We start from the raw sequence: 7,457 nt of genomic DNA, 5'->3' as shown, positions 1-7,457 counted from the left end.
ATTGCCTCGCAGAGTTCATCAGTTACTTTGGTGGGGCCATTTTGTGAATAATCACTATCTTCTGTAGGAACTGCGAATTTCCTGGCCAGTGTTTTGATGACCCTGCTCCTCTTTCGTGGACTGAGTGGAAGATGCTGTGATGCACGCTTCACAGCTTTCCCCAAACTTTGAGGATTTTTGTAGCTCTGCTCGTTATTGTTTGTAGTTGCTGGTGTTCCCTTGTCATCGTTTGCCCTTACCCGTCTCTTTCTTTCTCTTTCCTCTCTTCTTAAGGCCTTTAAACCAGCTGTTGACAAGCTTTTCCTCTTTTCTTTCTTGCGGACTCTGTCTTTAGCTTTCATTTCTTCGTGACTGCCTTTTCCCTTGCACCGTTCTCGATATCTTCTTTGCTTTTCTGCAGCTGACAGAGGCATATTGACATTCTGTAAAATGGAAAAAATATCTCAAAAATTTAAAAGGTTGAAATTAAAAAATGTACAAAGAATTTGTTTAATCAGACTCATCTAGGCTCTTAATGTGACAAATGCATTCCAAGTATACATGTAGGCATATATGTGTCATTAAATATGATCACATTTGAACTTTGTTGTTGTCCAGACATAGTGACTAAAGTCACATACATGTAGAACCTGTATGTTCTGAAGTCTTGACTATAAAATGGTTGCAATGAGAAAATGATATTACCATTTAATTACTCTAGATAATATTTGTAGTCTCAAGATACAAAAATATATTGGTATTTTACATTAACTTGAAAATAGAAATAATTGATACCAGCATATAAAATCAAAATATAATAAAAACATTCAAACCAGAGGTAATGCACTATTAAGCATTATGATTACAGATTTTACAAGTTAGGTACTCATCAAAGAGAAAGGAAAGAACATACACTTACCAGCTCAGAGGCAGTTGGAGTGGCTTGAAAAAAAAATGTCTTAGCGATAGCTGCCAAATGCTCCGTAAATCTGCTTAATTACAGTATTAGTATTAATTGATTGTAACAAATACTGTAGAAGAATGAACTAAATATTCAGTACTTAAGAAATCAAGTGATATCAATGTATATAGAGCAAAAGGAGTCACTCTACATCATCTCAACACAAGCTCTCAGGGTGTGGTCAAGCATGCACAAAGCACAGAGCTGTATGTATTGAGCACTTGCTTTCTGGATCGAATAGTTGGTTCTTGATTTATTACACAAATCACCTGGTAAACATACCACAGATTTATGTAGATTTATCCAAAGGATAAGTGCAGCTACAGAAACATTTTTTTCATCTTCCTATTTTAGGCTCAAAGCAGCATATGACTACATGTAATGTCCTTCCGTTACCACTATTTGTCCTTCTGTTACCAGCTTTGGTAACGGAAGGACAATTTTTAATTCATTTTTATTAATTAACGAAGGAGGATTTTTGGACTACATGAACACTAAATGGTAGGCCTACCTAAACTTGCTTTGCATTGTAAATTTTAGTGTTTATCAACTACTCTTTTTAATACAATATTGAAAAAAGACCTTTTTTAGGTAACGGAAGGACATTTTTTCAAGGAGGAAATAAAGAAGTCACTGAAGTGGAACAAACAATATTGAAATCAATAAAAAACATGAAATTCTTCATTTGTTATATCTTATAGGTTATAAACATGATTGTTATGACATGTGCATGTTACATGTTATGTGTAGGACATCAACACTTTTGTGTGATAATTTTTACTTTTGAAGACTTAATTAGGGTAATTAAACAATCATAATTTAGACCACAACGCTCTCATTAAAGTAAATTTTTTCCATCAAATCTGAAAAATATAGACTTCATGCTTTCATTTGAAACTAAAATTGTGTTGAAATGATGACTTTGAAAGTTAAGGCCCGGTCCCACTGCACTTACGGATGCAAAGAGGATGTAAAACGTAAACAAATCTTGCCATCCGTTGGAAAACGCTATGCATCCGTTGTGTACTCATTGCATACGTGTTTCATACGCTCTATCCATCGAGCATCCGTCCACTGTGATTTCATCCGCGCAAAAAGTTTTGAGCTGCACAAAACTTTTAGAACGGATGAACTTCCGCCGTGTACGATGTAAATCCGCGACAAATACGAGCAACAAACGTTCTATGTCCGTTATCATCCATTAAACGTCCGCTGTATCCTCTCTGCATCCTCTGGGCATCCTCGCAACTCACATCCGCTGCAGCTGAAAACGGAAAGAGGGAGGAAAGATAAGGTACATGGAACGTCTATACATCGTTAGTAGCACGGAAATAGAAAGGATGTAAGCGTATGCATCTCGTATATAAAGTATTCAAAGCTGTCATCAACTTCCATCCGCTTTCATCCGCTAGGCTTCCGATGAACATCCGTTCAACATCTCCGCTACATACTACCCACGTCCGTTATTCTCCGTTCTGTTTTCGCAAATTTTCGCAAATTTTGTCCATTTCTGGAGCGGATGAAAACGGATGGAGCCACACCCGTCCGTTATGCATACGTTTTGTGTCCATCGGCCAGTGGGACCGGGCCATTAAGGTGTCATGTCCACTTTGGCATGGAATTGCCCATACTTAATGAATGAAACGACTGGATAACCCATATTCAGCTTTGCCAGCTAGCTAGGGATGACACTACAGGTCTTCCCGGCGCGGATCCAGGGGGTGGGGGGGGGGGGGGGGGGGCGAGAGGGCCTTGACCCCCAACCGCCAACAAAAAATGAAGAGAGAGAGAGAGAAGGTAAAGCGGAGAGTAAGGGAAAGGAAGAAGAGGAAGAAGAAAAGAAAAGGGGAAAAGAAGGTGATCGGGGGGCGAAAGGCTTTTGCCTCCCAGGCTGTTGCCCCCCCCCCCCCAGCAAAAAGAAAAAGAGAAGGAAGAGAAGGTAAAGAAAAAAGGGAAAAGAGGAGATAAAAGGAAGGAAAGAAAAAAGAGGGATATCAGTTGCAGTTTTCCCGCGAACAAGTTGGGGATCGGGGGGGGGGGGGGGCGGCAAATGGCTCTTGCCTCCCCCCCCCCCTTCTACAGCAAACTTCAAAGAGAGAGAAAGGAAAAGAAGGAAAAGGGAAAGAAAAGAGAGGTACGGGAGATCAATTGTGTTTTTTCCCTCCAACGTGGTGTGGATCGGGGGCAAAAGGCCTTCGCCTACCCTCCCCTGGCCCCTCAGCAAACAAAAAGAGAGAGAAAGAGAGAGAGAAGGAGAGAAAAGAAGGGAAAGGGAAAGAAGAGAGAAGAGGAAAGGAAGAAGAAAGGAAAAAGGGGAAAAGAAGGAGATCGGTGGGGGGGGGGGTCGAAAGGGCCTTGCCGCCCATGCTGTTGCCTCCCCCCGCAAAACAAGAGAGAAGGAAGGAAAGGGAAAGAACCAAAAGAAGAAAAGAAAAGAAGGGATATCAGTTGCTATTTTCATGCACACAAGATGTGGATCGCGGAGAAAGGCCCTTGCCTCTGCCCCCCCCCCTGACCACCCCCCCCCTCCCCGCCAAAAAAAAAGAGAGAAAGAAGGGAAAGGGAAAGAGGAGAGCTAAAATGGAACACAAAAGAGGAAGAAGTAAAGAAAAGGGTAAAAAGAAGCAGAGATCAGTTGCAATTAATCCCACCAACATCATATGGATCGGGGGAGGGGGCGAAAGGCCCCTGCCTCCCTCATTAAAGTTAAATGAGAGAGAGAGAGAGAGAGAAGTAAGGGAAGGGAAAGGGGAAAAAAGAGGAAGAAGAAAGGTAGGGGAGATCAGTTGCAATTTTTCCCGATGTGTACCCCTCCCCCCCCCCCCTCAGCAAAGAGAGAGAAAGAGAAAGAAAGGGAAAGAGGAGAGAAAGGGACAGAAAACAAAGAGGAAGAAAAGAAAAGGGGGAAAAGAATTAGGGAAGATCAGTTGCGATTTTCATTGGTTCTTCTATCATCATTGTACAACTATCGTACAAATCGTATTGTACAAATGTATTTATATATTCATTTATTTATTCCTGTTTGATAACAAAAATATGAATATAAACTCATAACAGCAACAAAATTAAATGCAGAAGGAAACTATCACAAAAATGATCATGCGAAGGCTAAATTGTTATGCGCAAATGGTCATTTTCGTCGACGACATAAATATACAAATTATTTCGTCAACTTAGTTAGCATCATAGCTATATATTTAAACGCAGGTGCGTAGCTAGGATCTTATTTTAGGGAGGGGCGGTATTGAGCAAGCGAATCACTTAAATAGCGCGCGTGGGGGAGGGGATGGGTGAAAGGCCTCCCGCGCGAAGTGCGGTAACTTAGACGTTTCATTAAATTATTATGAAAAGAAGACGATTTGTTGTACCGTTCTCGACTCTTAATCCTTGTCTGAATTCAGTTTCTCCCCCTATCGCGCGAAGTGCGGGAGCTTCAACGTTTCATTAAATTATTAGAAAAAGAAGACTATTCATTGTACTGACTCTAAATCATTGTCTGAATTTTCAAAAATGTTTCTTTGTCCGATAAAAAGTCACAGCTCGAAGGGGAAAAACTTGCTGGCCGACCGACATAACAAAAATCCCACCGACTTCAACCCCACACCCCCCCCCCCCCTTTAGCGACGCCCCTGAATGTAGAGTGGCCTGAGTGGGTAGGCACAGGGCTTGGTTCTAAACCTACAGAGACACTTCGATGAAGACATCCTTATTTCATGATTGCGTGTGTTGAACTGCCCTGGACTTTACAACTTTAAACCTCCAGGGTTTATTTTGCATATATAGGTATTTATCAAATATCATAGGTAGCAAATAAAGGATGACTAAAAGAGGAATGAAATCAAACAGATAGGAGAGGATGATCGAGCATAATGATGCGCACCAATCTATAATGATAATGATAACCGAGCCCGGCCAAAATATGGGGGGGGGGGGGGGGGGGGGGCTCAGTGATATCCGAGCCTCTCACAAAATATCGGGGGGCTCCGTGATGTTATCCGAGCCCCACACAAATATCGGGGGGGTCAATGGTATGCGAGATCCGATGTCTGAGCCCCCCCCCCTCCTCCCCAAATAAATATTTATAAAATGTTTATATTTGAATGGTAAGCCTGTAGATTATAGGTACACATGAGTTTCATGCCTAGAATATAATGATTGGGGAGGAGGGGGGGGGGGGGTTTAATGATATCCGAGCCCCGCAATAAGTATCGGGGGCGGCTCAATGATATCTGAGCACCGCTTAAATATTGGGGGCTCAATGGTATCTTAGCCCCTAAGGACTCAATGATATCTAAGCCCCACCGACAAATTGGGGGGCTTAATGATATCCCTAAGCCTTTGTACTTGTCAATGAAGTCTACTTTTTGAAACTTAAAGGGATTGGGTAACTTTGTCTCAGGTTCTGAAACAAAATCCTGGAATGATAGTAAGGGCTAGTTCTGACCGGAAAACGACCCAAATATCGGATTATGGCAAGCTGCCCCAGGGCCTTGTCCTATATACGGATCAGGAAAACAATACTTGTCAGGACCTGTGGAACGGCGGGCTTGGGGGCTCAAGCCCCCCCCCCCACACTTTTGAAAAAGTATATTAAAGATAATTAAATAGAAAGAAATAGAAAAGAAAGTATGCTCATGTGACCGTAATTAAATGCCCATACCCCTGAGCTTCCGGAGGCTCTGCCCCCTTGATCCCACCTTGTGCCCTAAGGCTGGCCCCTGGATGCTCATCTGACCGTAATTTTAATGCCTAAAACCCCTGCGCTTCCGGGGGCTCCACCCCTTGGACCATACGCCAATTATTGACCTGCTAGTGTCATGAATAAGGTATGAAAATATGCTCATCTGACCGTAATTAAATGCCCCTACACCCTGAGCATCCGCCAATTTGTGCTACGCTCTACCTTATCTTAAATACTCTAGCCTCCCCCACTCACTTTCAACCACATTTTCAATCACTTTTATTTTCCTGGATCACGAGTATATACTAGTAGTGAGTTGGTTGAAGAACGAAGCCACGTACAAAAGTATAATCGATTACAACAGTTTTGGGGCCGATATTCATAGAATAAAGGTTTTAAATAAAATATTCACTTCTACTTTCAAAAGGACTGGCCCATTTGCTTTAAAAAAATTGTAGAGAGTTATTATTATGTAATATCTAGGAAAAATGTCTACCACATGATTTACCGAGTTGCTTCCTTTTATCAAATATAAACGTAAAACAAAATGAGGACAGACTGTGCGGATAGCAAACCGCACGGATCGTCCCTCGGACGATCCGTGCGAGTCACGGACGATCGATGCGAGCAGAAAACCCGCATGTTATGTCCGACGGACAAACGAAACTGGTAGGACAAACGGTGCGGTCACACCGGCGGATTTTGTTCCGCGAACACGATCCGCCAGTCACACTAAACGCCGTCACACCGGTGAGATCAAATGAAGAGATCGAGTGTCATGAAGATTGATAACGGCAATGCTTTATTTTGAAATATATATATTTCAAATAGATAAATAATCGGAGGAAAGAAGGAATGGTCGTGAATGATCGAAGAATACGAGGAGGAATTAAGGAAGGAATTATAAGAAGAAAAAGATGGGTAGAATAAGAAGAAGAAGAAGAAGAAGAAGAAGAAGAAGAAGAAGAAGAAGAACGGAAGAAGAAGAAGAAGAAGAAGAAGAAGAAGAAGAAGAAGAAGAAGAAGAAGAAGAAGAAGAAGAACGATCAATTAGAAGAAGAGGAAGGGAAGAAAGAAGAGAAAAGAAGAGAAGAAGAATAACAAGAAGGAGAAGAAGAAGGAGGAGGAGAAGGAGGAGGAGAAGAATTAGAAGAAGAAGAGAAGAAAAGAAGAGAAGAGAAGAGAAGACTGAGATTAGAGAAGAGAAGAGAAGAAGAATAATTAAGGAGAAGAAGAAGGATCGAGGCCGGAGGTGGAGGAGAAGAAGAACAAGGAGGAATCAAGAAAGAATGTAAACAAGAGAGAAGAATGACCTAATTATTTAGAAGAAGAAAGAGGGGGACGACGGAGTCATTTGGAGGAGGAGAGGATCGAGGAGTATACTTGGCTATAATAAATATTATATAAAAAGAAGCTATAATTAGCCCTTGTTAATTTTTCTTCCCTCGATCATATAACCTGATGATTTAGGTTTGGACGCGGGCCGGTCACCGGTGTGCAGACCAAGCCTCAAACCCATATACAGGCCTATTCATTTTTACCCCCCCCCCCCGCCAGTTCCAAGAGGACTTACATCTTTTAAAACACAATGAGCTCTTTTTAGAGCACATTGGAGAGATAGATCAAATTTAACCAACCGCTTCCACCACGCGCGTACACAGGGGGAGGGGGGGGGGGGGGATGTATTTGGGGTTAACCCCCCCCTCAATTTTTTTTTTAATTATTGCTGAAGGGGGGATGTGTTAGCTCCTTAACCCCCCCCCCCCTACTGAGCGAAATATCTGTCGGTGCGATTTTCATATTCCGAGGGGCAAAAAAACAAATATTGCTCACTAC

The sequence above is a fragment of the Strongylocentrotus purpuratus genome, unplaced genomic scaffold (assembly GCF_000002235.5).
Source record: "Strongylocentrotus purpuratus isolate Spur 01 unplaced genomic scaffold, Spur_5.0 spur5_scaffold_2, whole genome shotgun sequence".
Classification (NCBI taxonomy): Eukaryota; Metazoa; Echinodermata; class Echinoidea; order Camarodonta; family Strongylocentrotidae; genus Strongylocentrotus; species Strongylocentrotus purpuratus.
This window is presented reverse-complemented; position numbering follows the sequence as displayed.